Source organism: Heptranchias perlo, chromosome 5, assembly GCF_035084215.1.
Source record: "Heptranchias perlo isolate sHepPer1 chromosome 5, sHepPer1.hap1, whole genome shotgun sequence".
NCBI lineage: Eukaryota > Metazoa > Chordata > Chondrichthyes > Hexanchiformes > Hexanchidae > Heptranchias > Heptranchias perlo.
The window spans coordinates 53,219,990-53,235,251 of NC_090329.1; the positions used below are offsets into that span (position 1 = coordinate 53,219,990).

Genomic DNA, 15,262 nt, shown 5'->3' on the forward strand with positions numbered 1-15,262 from the left:
GACTCATCCAGAAAGCAGAGTGCGCCTGGTTTTATTCAAGACACCAGGTAATCAGGATCGTCACTCTTCACCTTTCCAAACACTTCACAATCCAAGTCCTCATCCATCCCTTGACATGGGCTCACAGCTGACAGTCAAACAGATTCGATCTGAATACAGCTTTTTTTTTAAAACCGTGCATCGAGCAGGAGTTTTGTGCTTGAAATATAACATTTGCAAAGGAAATATGAAAGCGTGTATAAAACTATATAGCTTGTTTTCCAAACCTCCCCGGTGACGGACCTAAAGAAAGGTTATTTAAAACATCGTTATGCAGAGGAAATGATGAAAAATATATGTACCCAGTGAAATGTAACAAGTATTAATGGTATGTTAGTGTGAAGGGGACACGTTTGTTTTTACGAGATGCACCGCTTTAGTCGAGCAGGGTTTGTGCTGTATGAGGTTTTATTCGGGTTTCACGTGAGGCACCATCATGTGAAGAACAGCATTCTCACTCTTATGACTGATGTTCTATTCGTTCAGACTCTTGTGGGAATTTTATTCTGACATTTATTAAACATCGGTACTTTAAAAAAAATTGATACGAAGTTCGTTACATAAACATTTTTTTCCACAATCAGGACCCATTCGGTTTTCCTGTAACATAATAACCTGTTGTTTTAGTTGTAATGCAAAACAAACAATTCTCTAATGTAGTATAATTAACGTAAATATACAGACGTCACCTCGAGTTGGAAACTCGCAGCAAACAGCGCACAAGATGTTACAGTCCTTTAAACTATTATTCAATTTGTCATTCAAATTACAATTAAGATAAATTAAACGGCTACAGTTAAATGTTGGGCTTTATTTTAATACTATTACTCAGAGAACGTTGTCATACCAAAGACGCAGAATGTTTTAATTAATTTATTTTGCGGTTTGTATCAAATCTAGAATTGTAAGCGAAACGAGAATTAATGAGACGATCCAGCTTTTAAAGGAACAGCACGGCATCTAACACCTCACTCTTTTAATGCATATATTTCATTGTTGATAATCGCTTGTGCCATTACAAACACAGTCTGTTATGGCTCATCCTTTTCTGTTCAAACACTCACCGTACAGCCTCCCTTTAAGGGTTTTGTCGCAGTGGCAGAATTCACTAAAGCTAATTCACTAAAATCAGGAAGTAGTTTCATTTTAAGCCCAGCCAACCACTTCTTTAAAAAACAACGGTAGCTATTGCAAGAAATAAATTGTGCGACGACAGTAGTAACATTTGTTTTCGGGACTAAATATCATTTTACCATTACCAGATATCACTGGGTCATTGGATTTTATACTATTTTGATGCACATGTTTCAACATTTTGTAGAATAAAGTGACATATTTCGTGTTATTATTAATTGCTGTCAAATGCGAAATCAGAGAATATTCAAAAACATAACTAATTGCAAAATTATTTTACAATATTAAAATCTTTTGGAACTATCCCGTCAACCTACCATATTAATAAGATGTGTTTGCTTGGTCGCTTATAAAAATAAAACTGCGCAAGTCATCCAACAAGACCAGACCAGCTCCAACACGAACAAAACGCGCCACCCTCTGGCCATGTAAAATAGCAGTGATTCAATATTGCACCCCACTTCGCCAATTCATGCTAAAATGCAATCACTTCAAAGTTTCAATATAGAGAACCACTCGCACTTGATAAAATTATCTCAAAAATCTGTGCGGAAATTGAAAGTCACCCCTTGACTTGTCTAGAGCATCTTTGTAAAAATGTCAATGTTTATCTTGATGATAATATGAATCGCACTGGAATGTACAGCGCGCCAAATTGTTCAGGTGAGTATTTGCATAAATTTGTATGAATTAATCTCACTGCAATATTATTTGTTAAGTGTAAATGATGTGATGGCTAAATCTTGAGTGATTTTTACAGACTAATACGCGCGTTACTGTATGTACAGTATACAGTATACAGTAAATTCTATATTCATTTCAAAGAATGGTTTTGAATGCACACTGTGCTTAGTGTAGAATACCTCCTGCGCGTTAATGCATAGCAAGGCCACAGACATCTATTCAGTGCATCAGAGCCATTAGTTGGCACACTTGCTTTTATGCATTTGTGAAATGAAAGTTAATCCAAATAGTTTCATAGTAAACTCAGCTTGAGGGCTCCCAGGAATTCTGTGGCCCTCCCACTTTCTGCATTTCCATGAAGGCCTAATGACGCAAGGATTCATTACCCGCAACAACTACTTGGCCAATCACAACACACTTAAAAAATCCTGTCTTATGATTGGTTAATAACTCAGTTTACTGACGTTTCCTGAGAACCTGTATTTGAGCGATATTCACTGTAGCAATATCAATGCAATAATTTAACAGATTTAAGTAACATTATGAAAACATCATATCCTTGCTCAAATCATATCCTTGCTCATTTTTGCAACTAATAGATGAAAGTTGACAATATTGGCCAGGGTTAATCTGGTGAGCTGCATCAAGACACCTGTTCGGCACCCTGCAGCTCGCTAAGCCTCAAAATCGCAGCTGCCTTTTTGCCACCGCAACGGGGGAGGCCGACCAACACGTTCTGCCAGTCAGACCCCCGAAACCCAAATTCGCCCCCCACAGACAAGACTTTTAAATTCGGCGGGGCTGTAAAGCTGGCAGTGTTGGATCGGTTCCCATTATACACCGCACCTAATATTCCTGTCCATTGACTTTTGCAGAAAGGAAAATCTGACAGGGTGTTTCAAGAGCTGCTGATTCAATAGCGCCGGTTTTACGCCCCTGTCGGAGCTGAAACTTTCGTCCCACATCTTTTTCCTCCATTAATTTAAAGGGAGGAAAATCGGGTGGGTTTCTGTACAGGCGTGCACTCTGATCGGCCAATTTTCCAATTATTTGCTGTCCAGGTGATCCAGTGCAGACTCAGGAATATCTACCTTTTAATTTCCTCTGCGTGTAAAGTTAAAGAAAACTAAACTGGAAGGTTTCTAATTAAGTTTACACACAGAACAAAACGTACCCCTAGATGTTGTATTTCTCTGCAGCTAACTGTTCACTATCATTCAATCAACTTATGCCATAATCATTAATCCCTCACCGTAGATATCTTTGGGAATACATTTGGGGAGAGATTTGCTCATTTTGCTTTTAAAAAAACACTCATTTTGGGCTAACTCACGCTTAGAAATAAACATAGTTGAATAGGGTTAAATGAGTTTGAAATCTGTCCCACACTTTTTAATCTCAGATTTCACTCCTAACATTTCCCCAATGTTGACAGCCTTGTATTGAACACACTAGCCACCAGTATCCACTATGCAGGTGCTGATGACAAAAGAAAACCAGGCCCAATACTTTCATGAACTTTACTAGAATATTAGAAAAATAACAGATACCCTGGAATGTTGCCAAGCCTGTGATCCCTTCCCATGGTCCAAATGACAAATACAGATGTCATTTGAACTTCTTGTTGACAGGACTGACTTGTAATGACTCCTGGGTATGCATCGTCCTCTGAATTTCTTGAGGATCATGCATATTATACTGAACATCCTGGTATTTCGTGGCATCCACAAGTAAAACAAATGGTCTCCATGAGCTCCTGTGATTGTACTTCAAAAAATAGCATGGTACAAAGAAGTGATGCCAGGCAATAGCTTCATCTCAGAGTCCAACTAATGTTTACACTTACCTGTATAACTATATTCCAAAAGTATAGACAAATTTTAATGTGATGAGGTGCTTTAAAAATGTAAATATATTATAAACCATTCAAGTTTTTCCTCTTGTGGTTTATGACATAATCTCAATCACATAATGAGATTGTTTTGTAGTCACTCCTAGGTGTTTTTTAATCTTTAAATCTGAAGGTCAAGACTATTTTTGTACACTTATGGTTACAGGTAACTCAAGGGACAATGGTTACATGACAGTCTAAAAGACACAGTCAACATTTGATATGTTTATACCATTGCGTAATTTACATTTAAAAAGCACAACAGAGAACAAGGGTTGAGAGAAAGAAACTGAAAAGAGCATAAATTCAGCACATCCTCGCTTATTAGAAGCAGTCATAAGGAGGATAATGTACATACTCCAAAATGAAGGTGTGGTCATAATTACAGTGTGGTAGCTCATGGCCATTGTGTAATAATATCTCCTGTAAAATACTTCAGAAATATTAAGACCCAGCCCACCACATTTCAAAGGTATACACAAAGAAAAGAACTCAACAGACACATTACTGAGATTTTTCTGTAATGATGTCCCATGGAGGGTAAAGCAAAATTCCACCAATATTTCAATTACTAAAACAGTTTTTTTCTCATTGCACAAGTTTACACCTATGTTGGAAACAGTCTTTTTCTGAGTAATCAGCATGTGATTTTAGTATCAACAACATCACTGAGCTAAATTAAAAAGGGCTTTTGCTTTTCCCCACATAGCAGACCCTCCAACAATTGAGCAGAGCGAGAAATTAAAACCTAAATAAAAACATTTGCCATAGTTTTTCTACATATTTTTAAAAATTGCTTCAGGACTGCTATAATGAGATGTGCAAAATTAGTGAGCAACAATCAATATAATATAAGTAAAAACACCTGAGTTTCAAATTAAATGTAACCTCAAAATATGGCATTGGTAGCATGAAGAACATCAGAGCAGTCTAGAGAAGACCATTGCAAGTACTGGCATGTACAGATTAAAGAAGGGGCCAGATCCTTGCCCTCCAAATGGAACTGTTGATGTGCCCTCTGCTGTTCAGCAGCATTGTTTTTTCCACTACTTGCTTTCCTCTTCAAGCCTCAAGCTACACAACTTGTGATAAATTTAGAACTCATCTGCACCAGTGTTAAAACTACAATTCCAATCACAACATAATGTTTTGTGAGCTTATTTGCATGTCCATATGAGTGGCATCACATTTAGGAACAGTAGTTTCACCTTACATTGTGGTTGATTAGAAGGAAATGTTTTCCTTGATGCTGGAGGAGTACTAGTCCTTGATGTACTTTTGTTTGCTTCGTTGATTTAAGTACTATTGCCCAGATCCATTTTCAGCCCCTCCTCCAGTAAAAAGTTGAACAGTGTGTTTCCTAAGTTTCGTATCTGCTCTGTTAAAGATACTCACAGGTTACTCTCCTCCAGTACTATAGCAGGATCAGGTGTAAATCTGCAACAGCAGTCTCTGGATCCTCAAACAGGAAAATCTCCAACCCCATGCACACCAAAGGAATGGCATCTATCTCCACTTCAAACTTCAACTTTTCCCGTGGCTGCTGCTCAGGACAGAATAAGGTACTGAGTTTTGAATGTTTCTGTTTATTGACCCATCTGCAGGGGCAAACGATTTGAGCAGTAACCTTGAAGTTTGGTGTCCAATTCTGCTAGCTCTGAAGTACTGGATACAAGTACTGCATCTCACTGTAACAGCATTTGGAGGAATGTAGCTGCATTTTACATTATGCATTGTATTTACATCACTCATCTGATGTCCACCATCTATTTTTCTCCCTGTTTTCTCTTCCTATACAATACAACTTGCATTTATATGTTACAACTACTACAACAACTTGTACATATACATAATATATTTATATATATTTTACATAGAATATACAGCACGAAACAGGCCATTTGGCTCAACAGGGTAAAGAAGTTTCTCCTCAATTCCCTATTGAATTTATTAGGAACTATTTTAGATTTATATTTATATTAAAACAACAACAACAAGTGCCCCCCCCCAATAAGGGCTTTCCCCATAAGGGGAAAGAACAAAGGGGAAATGGGGCTAATTGGATAGCTCTTTCAAAGAGCCGGCACAGGCATGATGGGCCGAATGGCCTCCTCCTGTGTTGTACCTACTATGATACTTTGACTACGTACACTTTCTGGTAGGGGCCATTGGGTAGCAATATTTCCCCTCCCTGCATCACTATTGCTGCCCTCCCTGGACCACTACTGTAAGCTGAGCCGAGATTAGGAATCAAACATGGGGCCTTCTGGTCTGTATGACTTGGTGCTACAGTGGGTAGTATCTTTACTCACTGGGCCAATGTGGAGTTTGAACATCTGCCCACTTAACATCTTTATCCTCACATCTCTGAAGCACAATAGAATGTTAATTTGCTCTGTTTGAAAATACAGATTTTTGACTGGCCCTTAATCCTGTCACCACTGCTAGTTCCCCAACGACAGTACATGGGGGAATTCTTTATTGCTTAATTATTCCTTTCCCTAGAGTGCCTTAAGGAACTGGCTTTTTAATTTACTTTCATATTTTTCCATTTTTCACAATAACTTGATCCTTGTATGTTAGCAGAGCCAAGTCATTTTGGAGGGGGAGGGCGAACAGCCAGCTGTCGTGGTGCACATAGGCACCAACGATATAGGTAAAAAAGGGGATGAGGTCCTAAAAGCAGAATATAGGGAGTTAGGAGGTAAATTAAAAAATAGGACCTCAAAGGTAGTAATCTCAGGATTGCTGCCAGTGCCACGTGCTAGTCAGAGTAGAAATAGGAGGATATTTCAAATGAATACGTGGCTAGAGGAATGGTGCAAGGGGGAGGGATTCAAATTCCTGGGACACTGGAAACGGTTCTGGGGGAGGTGGGACCAGTACAAACCGGATGGTCTGCACCTGGGCAGGGCCGGGACCGCTGTCCTAGGAGGAGTGTTTGCTAGTGCTGTTGGGGAGGGTTTAAACTAAAGTGGCAGGGGGTTGGGAACCTGAGCAGGGAGAGAGAGGAAAGCGTAACAGGAAGGGACAGAAGGTATGGAGTAATAGGTAAAGTGTTAAAAAAGGAAAAAGCAGGAACTAAGCGTCACAAAACAGATTTGAAAGTTCTTTATCTGAATGCACGTAGCATTCGTAATAAAATGGACGAGTTAACGGCACAAATAACTACGTATGGGTATGATCTTGTGGCCATTACAGAAACATGGCTGCAGGGTGACAACGACTGGGAATTAAATATGCCAGGGTATTTAACAATCAGGAAGGACAGGCAGGAAGGAAGGGGAGGTGGGGTGGCTATGTTAATAAAGGAAGGAATCACTGTAATACAGAGAAATGATATTGGGACAAAGCATCAAGATAATGAAACAGTTTGGGTGGAGATAAGGAATAATAAGGGAAAAAAAACATTAGTGGGCGTAGTATATAGGCCTCCTAATAGTTGCAACTCTGCTGGAAGAAGTATTAATCAGGAAATAGTCGGGGCATGTAATAAGGGAACAGCCATAATTATGGGGGATTTTAATTATCATATTAACTGGACAAATCAAATTGGGCAGAGCAGCCTTGAGGACGAGTTCATTGAGTGCATCAGGGATGGATTTCTTGAGCAGTATGTAACTGATCCTACAAGGGGGCAGGCAACCTTGGACCTGGTCCTGTGTAATGAGTCAGGATTAATTAATAATGTCCTAGTTAAGGAAACCCTTGGAACGAGCGACCACAACATGGTTGAATTCCATATCCAATTAGAGGGTGAGAAGGTTGATTCTCAAACAAGCGCACTGAGCTTGAATAAAGGAGACTATGATGGTATGAGAGCGGAATTGATTAAAGTGGACTGGGAAAATAGATTAAAGGGTAACACGGTACATGAGCAGTGGTGTTCATTTAGGGAGTTATTTTACAACTTTCAAAATAAATATATTCCACTGAGGAAAAAAGGGTGTAAAAGAAATGACAGCCACCCGTGGCTAAGTAAAGAAATCAAGGATAGTATCCGACTAAAAACAAGGACATATAAGGTAGCCAAACTTAGTGGGAAGATAGAAGATTGGGAATTCTTCAAAAGACAGCAAAAAGTAACTAAAGGATTGATTAAGAAAGGGAAGTTAGATTATGAAAAGAAATTAGCAAAAAATATAAAAACAGATAGCAAGAGTTTCTATAGTTATATAAAAAGAAAAAGGGTGGCTAAGGCAAACATAGGTCCCTTAGAGGATGAGATCGGGAAATTAATGGTGGGAAACATGGAGATGGCAAAAATGCTGAACAAATAATTTGTTTCAGTCTTTACAGTAGAGGACACTAAGAATATCCCAACACTGGACAAACAGGGGACTCTCGGGGGGAGGAGCTAAATACGATTAAAATCACTCAAGAGATGGTACTCAGTAAAATAATGGGACTCAAGGCGGATAAATCCCCTGGACCTGATGGCTTCCATCCTAGGGTCTTGAGGGAAGTGGCAGTAGGGATTGTGGATGCTTTGGTGATAGTTTTCCAAAATTCCCTGGACTCAGGAGAGGTCCCGGCAGATTGGAAAACTGCTAATGTAACACCGTTATTTAAAAAGGGTAGTAGGCAGAAGGCTGGAAATTATAGGCCAGTTAGCTTAACATCTGTGGTGGGTAAAATTTTGGAGTCTATTATTAAGGAGACAGTAACGGAACATTTAGATAAGCATAATTTAATAGGACAAAGTCAGCATGGCTTTATGAAGGGGAAGTCATGTCTGACAAATTTGCTTGAGTTCTTCGAGGATATAACGTATAGGGTGGATAAAGGGGAACCAGTGGACGTAGTGTATTTAGACTTCCAGAAGGCATTCGACAAGGTGCCACATAAAAGATTATTACTTAAGATAAAAAATCACGGGATTGGGGGTAATATTCTGGCATGGGTGGAGGATTGGTTATCAAACAGGAAGCAGAGAGTTGGGATAAATGGTTCATTTTCGGACTGGCAACCAGTAACCAGTGGTGTTCCACAGGGGTCGGTGCTGGGTCCCCAACTCTTTACAATCTATATTAACGATTTGGAGGAGGGGACCGAGTGCAACATATCAAAATTTGCAGATGATACAAAGATGGGAGGGAAAGTAGAGAGTGAGGAGGACATAAAAAACCTGCAAGGGGATATAGACAGGCTGGGAGAGTGGGCGGAGATTTGGCAGATGCAATATAATATTGGAAAATGTGAGGTTATGCACTTTGGCAGGAAAAATCAGAGAGCAAGTTATTTTCTTAATGGCGAGAGACTGGAAAGTACTGCAGTACAAAGGGATCTGGGGGTCCTAGTGCAAGAAAATCAAAAAGTTGGTATGCAGGTGCAGCAGGTGATCAAGAAAGCCAACGGAATGTTGGCTTTTATTGCTCGGGGGATAGAATATAAAAACAAGGAGGTATTGCTGCAGTTATATAAGGTATTGGTGAGACCGCACCTGGAATACTGCATACAGTTTTGGTCTCCATACTTAAGAAAAGACATACTTGCTCTCGAGGCAGTACAAAGAAGGTTCACTCGGTTAATCCCGGGGATGAGGGGGCGGACATATGAGGAGAGGTTGAGTAGATTGGGACTCTACTCATTGGAGTTCAGAAGAATGAGAGGCGATCTTATTGAAACATATAAGATTGTGAAGGGTCTTGATCGGGTGGATGCAGTAAGGATGTTCCCAAAGATGGGTGAAACTAGAACTAGGGGGCATAATCTTAGAATAAGGGGCTGCTCTTTCAAAACTGAGATGAGGAGAAACTTCTTCACTCAGAGGGTGGTAGGTCTGTGGAATTTGCTGCCCCAGGAAGCTGTGGAAGCTACATCATTAGATAAATTTAAAACAGAAATAGACAGATTCCTAGAAGTAAAGGGAATTAGGGGTTATGGGGAGCGGGCAGGAAATTGGACATGAAGCTGAGTTCGGATCGGTCAATGCCCTGTGGGTGGCGGAGAGGGCCCAGGGGCTATGTGGCCGGGTCCTGCTCCGACTTATTGTGTTCTTTAGATTTGTGGTTGGGATCAGATCAGCCATGATCTTGTTGAATGGCGGAGCAGGCTCGAGGGGCCGATTGGCCTACTCCTGCTCCAATTTCTTATGTTCTTATGTTCTTATTTAAGTGAGTTGAGTTCAAGCAACTGAGTTGGCATAATTAGAGCATATGGCAACACTATCAGTACAGAACAACATTTATCAAGAGACCTGAGAGATGTATTTTATTGTTCTGTGTTTCCTTTGAGCCAGCTTATCAGCCAATATTGATCAACAGTATTGGTCTATAGTAATCACATGACTATTCTTGACTGTCAGTTTCCAGCACTCTCATTAGCCAGTATGATTGTGGCCATCCTGATTGTTCTGTGACAGAACTCTAAACCAATGCTAGTAAAGGCAGGTCCTGCAGAACAGGAATTGTGCATAGTAATGACAACAACCTGTGCAGATATTTGGTAAATCCAAAGCTCAGTAGTCCATTCGGTCTAAGTTCATAATGAACATCAGTGTTAATGTTAAATATGATGTGGAGATGCCGGTGATGGACTGGGGTGGACAAATGTAAGGAAACTTACAACACCAGATTGTAGTCCAACAGTTTTATTTGAAAATCACCAGCTTTCGGAGATTATCTCCTTCGTCAGGTGAGTGAGTGAAAGGTTCACAAATCGCATATCTTATATTAGGCTGGGACACGGTCACACCAATCAAAGGTGTCGTTTATGTTCAGACAGGTTAGCCACGGAAAACAGTACATCCCAGTATACTGAATACACAGTGGGTCAGATTACAAAGCCAGAGAGAGAAAGAGACCCGAAAGGCAGAGAGAGAGAGAGAGAATGTCCAGTTGTATTAAAAACAGATAACTTTTTTTCCCTTGCTGGTGGGGTTACGTGTAGCGTGACATGAACCCAAGATCCCGGTTGAGGCCATCCTCATGGGTGCGGAACTTGGCTATCAATTTCTGCTCGACGATTTTGCGTTGTCGTGTGTCTTGAAGGCTGCCTTGGAGAACGCTTACCCGAAGATCGGTGGCTGAATTTCCTTGACTGCTAAAGTGTTCCCCGACTGGGAGGGAACCCTCCTGTCTGGCGATTGTTGCGCGGTGTCCGTTCATCCGTTGTCGCATTGTCTGCATGGTCTCGCCAATGTACCATGCTCCGGGGCATCCTTTCCTGCAACGTATGAGGTAGACAACGTTGGCCGAGTCACAGGAGTATGAACCATGTACCTGGTGGGTGGTGTCCTCTCGTGTGATGGTGGGATCTGTGTCGATGATCTGGCATGTCTTGCAGAGGTTGCCGTGGCAGGGTTGTGTGGTGTCGTGGACGCTGTTCTCCTGAAAGCTGGGTAATTTGCTGCGAATGATGGTCTGTTTGAGGTTGGGTGGTTGTTTGAAGGCGAGTAGTGGAGGCGTGGGGATGGCCTTAGCGAGGTGTTCGTCATCATCGATGACATGTTGAAGGCTGCGGAGAACATGGCGTAGTTTCTCCGCTCCGGGGAAGTACTGGACGACGAAGGGTACTCTGTTGGTTGCGTCCCGTGTTAGTCTTCTGAGGAGGTCTATGCGATTCTTCGCTGTGGCCCGTCGGAACTGTCGATCGACAAGTCGAGCGTCATATCCCGTTCTTACGAGGGCGTCTTTTAGCGTCTGTAGGTGTTCATCGCGTTCCTCCTCGTCTGAGCAGATCCTGTGTATTCGCAGTCCTCCTTGCCTTATCATTTGGAGCCAGCCAGTCTGCTTGTACTGCTTCATTACTGATCTTACTATGACACTCTTAGCTCTCCATTTGTGATGTAGTGGTAGAACACGCCGCGGTGATTTCTAATATTTGTTTTATTATATGGAAAAAGTTAGAAAGAAAAAATCAGCAGAAGCAGGGGCAGTAGGAGAGCAAGAATAAACACAGTGACAGGCCTGGGAAGGCAGAAAGGGAGTGGGATGCATTGATTCAGGTGTGGATCAGTGAATAGGGTGAAGACACACACAGGAATTCAGATGCAGTGAGTGAACAGAGTCAGACCAGAAAGTACTCAGCTGCTGGTAGTCTAGTGATGTGCATACAATTATTTGATTGCTGATATTCTATCCACTACAGCCTCTCTCTGTCTTTTAACATATGCAACTGAATTAGGTGACACAACTCAATGTCAGCCTTGTCTCCATAGCAATACCACGGAGGATACACTAATGTTGAATTAAGGACTGAACCACAGATTTCTACATCTGGCAATCTTATGTCATTGCCATCTTTCTCTCCCATATCCAATCCATTATCAAGCCTGCTATTTCCCCTCCTTAGCTCAGATGCACTGAGGCCAATTGTAACACCCCAATGAGGTTGAATAACTGGGCACATACTGCAGATTGAACATGGGACCTTTCTGGACTAAACTGCTCAGTACCACACTGCATTTACCTACTAAACCATTGGGGAACCCCTGCAATCAGTTGTTGAGCTCTGTTGCCTCACATTTTTTGTTATAGTAAACCGTTGAAATTAATTTCTACCTTACTTTTCTACGGCTTACTTTAAAGGTCTGGGCCATTATTCATTTGTAGCCTGAATTTTCAAAAAGAAATGAAGTGTTTTATATGGTTACAATATATTTTTAATATCACATAATATGATGCAACCCTTGAATGGTAAACCATGTATCTGACGATTTCTACTCTAATGAACAAAGGGAAGATAACTTCATTATGGTGATGCTTCTCCATAGTGTGCGAGTCACAATAGTTTTAAAAAGTGAATTTCACCAGATTAAGGAGTATGCATGTGAACATGTATATAGTGTAAATATAGCACCACCAGGAAGTCAACTGTACCATAAATTCCCACAAGTCAGGTCTTGGACATTGGTATCAATCACCAAGATGCCTAATATTATCCATCCCCACCTCTTACTCTAGAATATCAGCAAACAAATAATTGTATGTGCATCACAAGACTACCAGCAGCTGAGTACTTTCTGGTCTGACTCTGTTCACTCACTGCATCTGAATTCCTGTGTGTGTCTTCACCCTATTCACTGATTCACACCTGAATCAATGAATTCATTCCAGTCTCTCACCCACCCAGAATTCAGTCCCTTACACTTTCTCTCTTTTCATTTCCACACAGCTGAATCTCCAGCAGTCTCTCTCTTCTTAGTGTCTCACTGCTGAATTCTTGCTAGTCTCTCCTTTCACCCACCAACATTGGAATCCCTCTCTCACAGCTGAAACTCTCTGTGTTTCTCTATCTTCTCACAGCTGAGTCCTTCTCAGTCTCTGTCTTTCTTCTTTCATCCACTACAGCTGAATCCCTCCTCTCTGTCTTTTAACATATGCAAGTGAGCCATTCCTTTCTCAGAATCTCTTTCAGGCCTCATTAAAAAAAGATCAGATAGGAAAAAACAAAATCTGTGAAAAGGTAGCTGCCATCACGTCATACTAGAGAATGTTTTACAATCAGTCACTCCACTTATTCTTAATGTCTTATTTTTCCCTTTTTTAGGTCCCTCACTTTCATACCTCTCCCAGCTGAGAGAATGTGCCGATGATCTGCCTTCAGCTCTCTGACTGTCTTGACAACAAGGCCAATAATACTATCTCTTTGTATGAGGAATGCCCCTTTATACGAATGCTTCAATGTGCTATTACAATCTACCTCACCCCAATTCCTGACTCAGGTTTATGATACCTCCAACTTTCCTTACACAACTAAAACCTGTCAAAGTGCCATGATCAACCTTGTAATGGGAATCTTGCTGTCTGTGGCAGGCATAGTTCTGCTGTATTCAAGGCTGCAATCTAGAAGAAGTGGCAGACTATTTGAAAGAATGACTTCCATTTATATAGTGTCTCATCACATCTCTTAGAAATATAAATGCCATTTACAAATGAATTACTTTGAAGTGCATTGACCATTATTATGTAGGTAAACTTTGCAGCCAATCTTCACCTCCAATGTCTCAAAAACAGTAATGAGCTGAACGATGAATCAGTCTGTTTTTGGATTGAGTTGATTGAGGGAGAAATGTTGCCACTGAGAACTTTGAATAAATGATTACATTTATTCGGAATATTTACAATGAGAACTGATTGCAGTAGTACATACAGAAAATCCAATTCAAGTGTTGACAAGTGACAGAAATCATCCTTCTGACTAAAATTATAACCTAATATAAAGTTTCCACTCTTAAAAGTTGCTCATTCCCTGGCAGCTGCGGTTGTGTACTCACACATTCCATTGGCACTTTCAGCTGTTAAATTACATGCTCTTTCATTCATTGTCATTTCCAGGCTATCTTTTTCAAGTCATGGCTTAGTATATCCTTGGTACCTGCATTTTCAACCCTTAGATATTCATCAGAAGAGGTCACAGACAGTGAGAGAAAGAGAGAGAGAGGGAGGCATCACTCCTTGGGTCAGCATTGTGAAATTAAACCACGGCATCAGTTCAACTGTTTGGAAAAGATATCTAAACAGCTTCTCCAGTTAAAACAAAATCACATTGTAAGGATATATTTGAATCATTTTGTTAATTTTTTTCATCTGTAGTTCCATCAGTTGTCATCACTAAAGTACTTGTGGAGCCTCTCAGTTATACTAATTAGATTGATGTGCCTCCTTCTGTCCTTCAGAACTTCTGTGATCTATTAGTCTATTTAAGTTTATCATGCTTATGTGGAGAAACGCCAGTGGATATAAAAAAAACCTGCTTCCACTAGTATGACATCGTAATGCCAAATATCCTAATGCTCCACTGTTATCTTTGTGAAACCAGTATAGTTTAGAGTCCCATTGATGTCCCAAACTCATACGAGTGGACATAAATAATGCCATTTTCAAGCGATGTTCTCACAGTAGAAATGCCTCATGCCAGCTGCAGTATGGCTAACTGGCATCTTCAGACCATCTGCCATCTCAAGTTGTGCCTAATTCAAACACTGTAGATTTGAGATTGTTTGTATAACACAATGAGTTAACAATTCTTGTTTTTTTTATCTTTTATGAGTTTAGCATCTCAAAACAACTGAGGTGATGAAAAGTTTCAAATATCTGCAGAGTTCTGTTGTCCTTGCCCTGGCCCAACCCAGAGCAAATGATCAGTGTAAGCAGGCCTCCCATGGAAGATTTGATTTTGCATAACCAGCATCTGCAACTAATACAAAACTGTCATGCTAAGTATAATGAGAATGATGAGCTTACTGAGTATTTCTATTATATTTTTATAGCCCAAGAAAATCAGCTGAGGAAACTTTGAGAAAACCTCTTGCGTGCATAAGTGAAGGAAAAAGCAAACATAAATTGTACATTTGTATACATTGTAGCTGAGATGTAAAGTTAACCATCAATGGCTGAAATAGCATTGTTGGGTCAATCATTAAACGTTGCCTATTGATATTCCAGCACAATTGTTGCCTTCAGATCTTTCACTCCTCTCACTTATGGTTAAATTTATGAAACATTTTTTCTTGTTGCAGTTTCTTTGGTTGTACCAAATAAAACAAAAGGCGAATCTAGAAACACTTAA

At 40.4% G+C, this 15,262-nt stretch overlaps 1 long non-coding RNA gene across 1 annotated transcript; it reads left to right on the top strand.

Moving 5' to 3' along the window:
* The first annotated feature begins 5,171 nt into the window (after window positions 1-5,171).
* On the top strand, window positions 5,172-15,059 carry LOC137321379 (uncharacterized). The gene is made up of 3 exons (XR_010962799.1): window positions 5,172-5,310; window positions 14,749-14,839; window positions 14,964-15,059. It is a non-coding gene; the product is annotated as an uncharacterized lncRNA (long non-coding RNA).
* The last annotated feature ends 203 nt before the right edge of the window (window positions 15,060-15,262 follow it).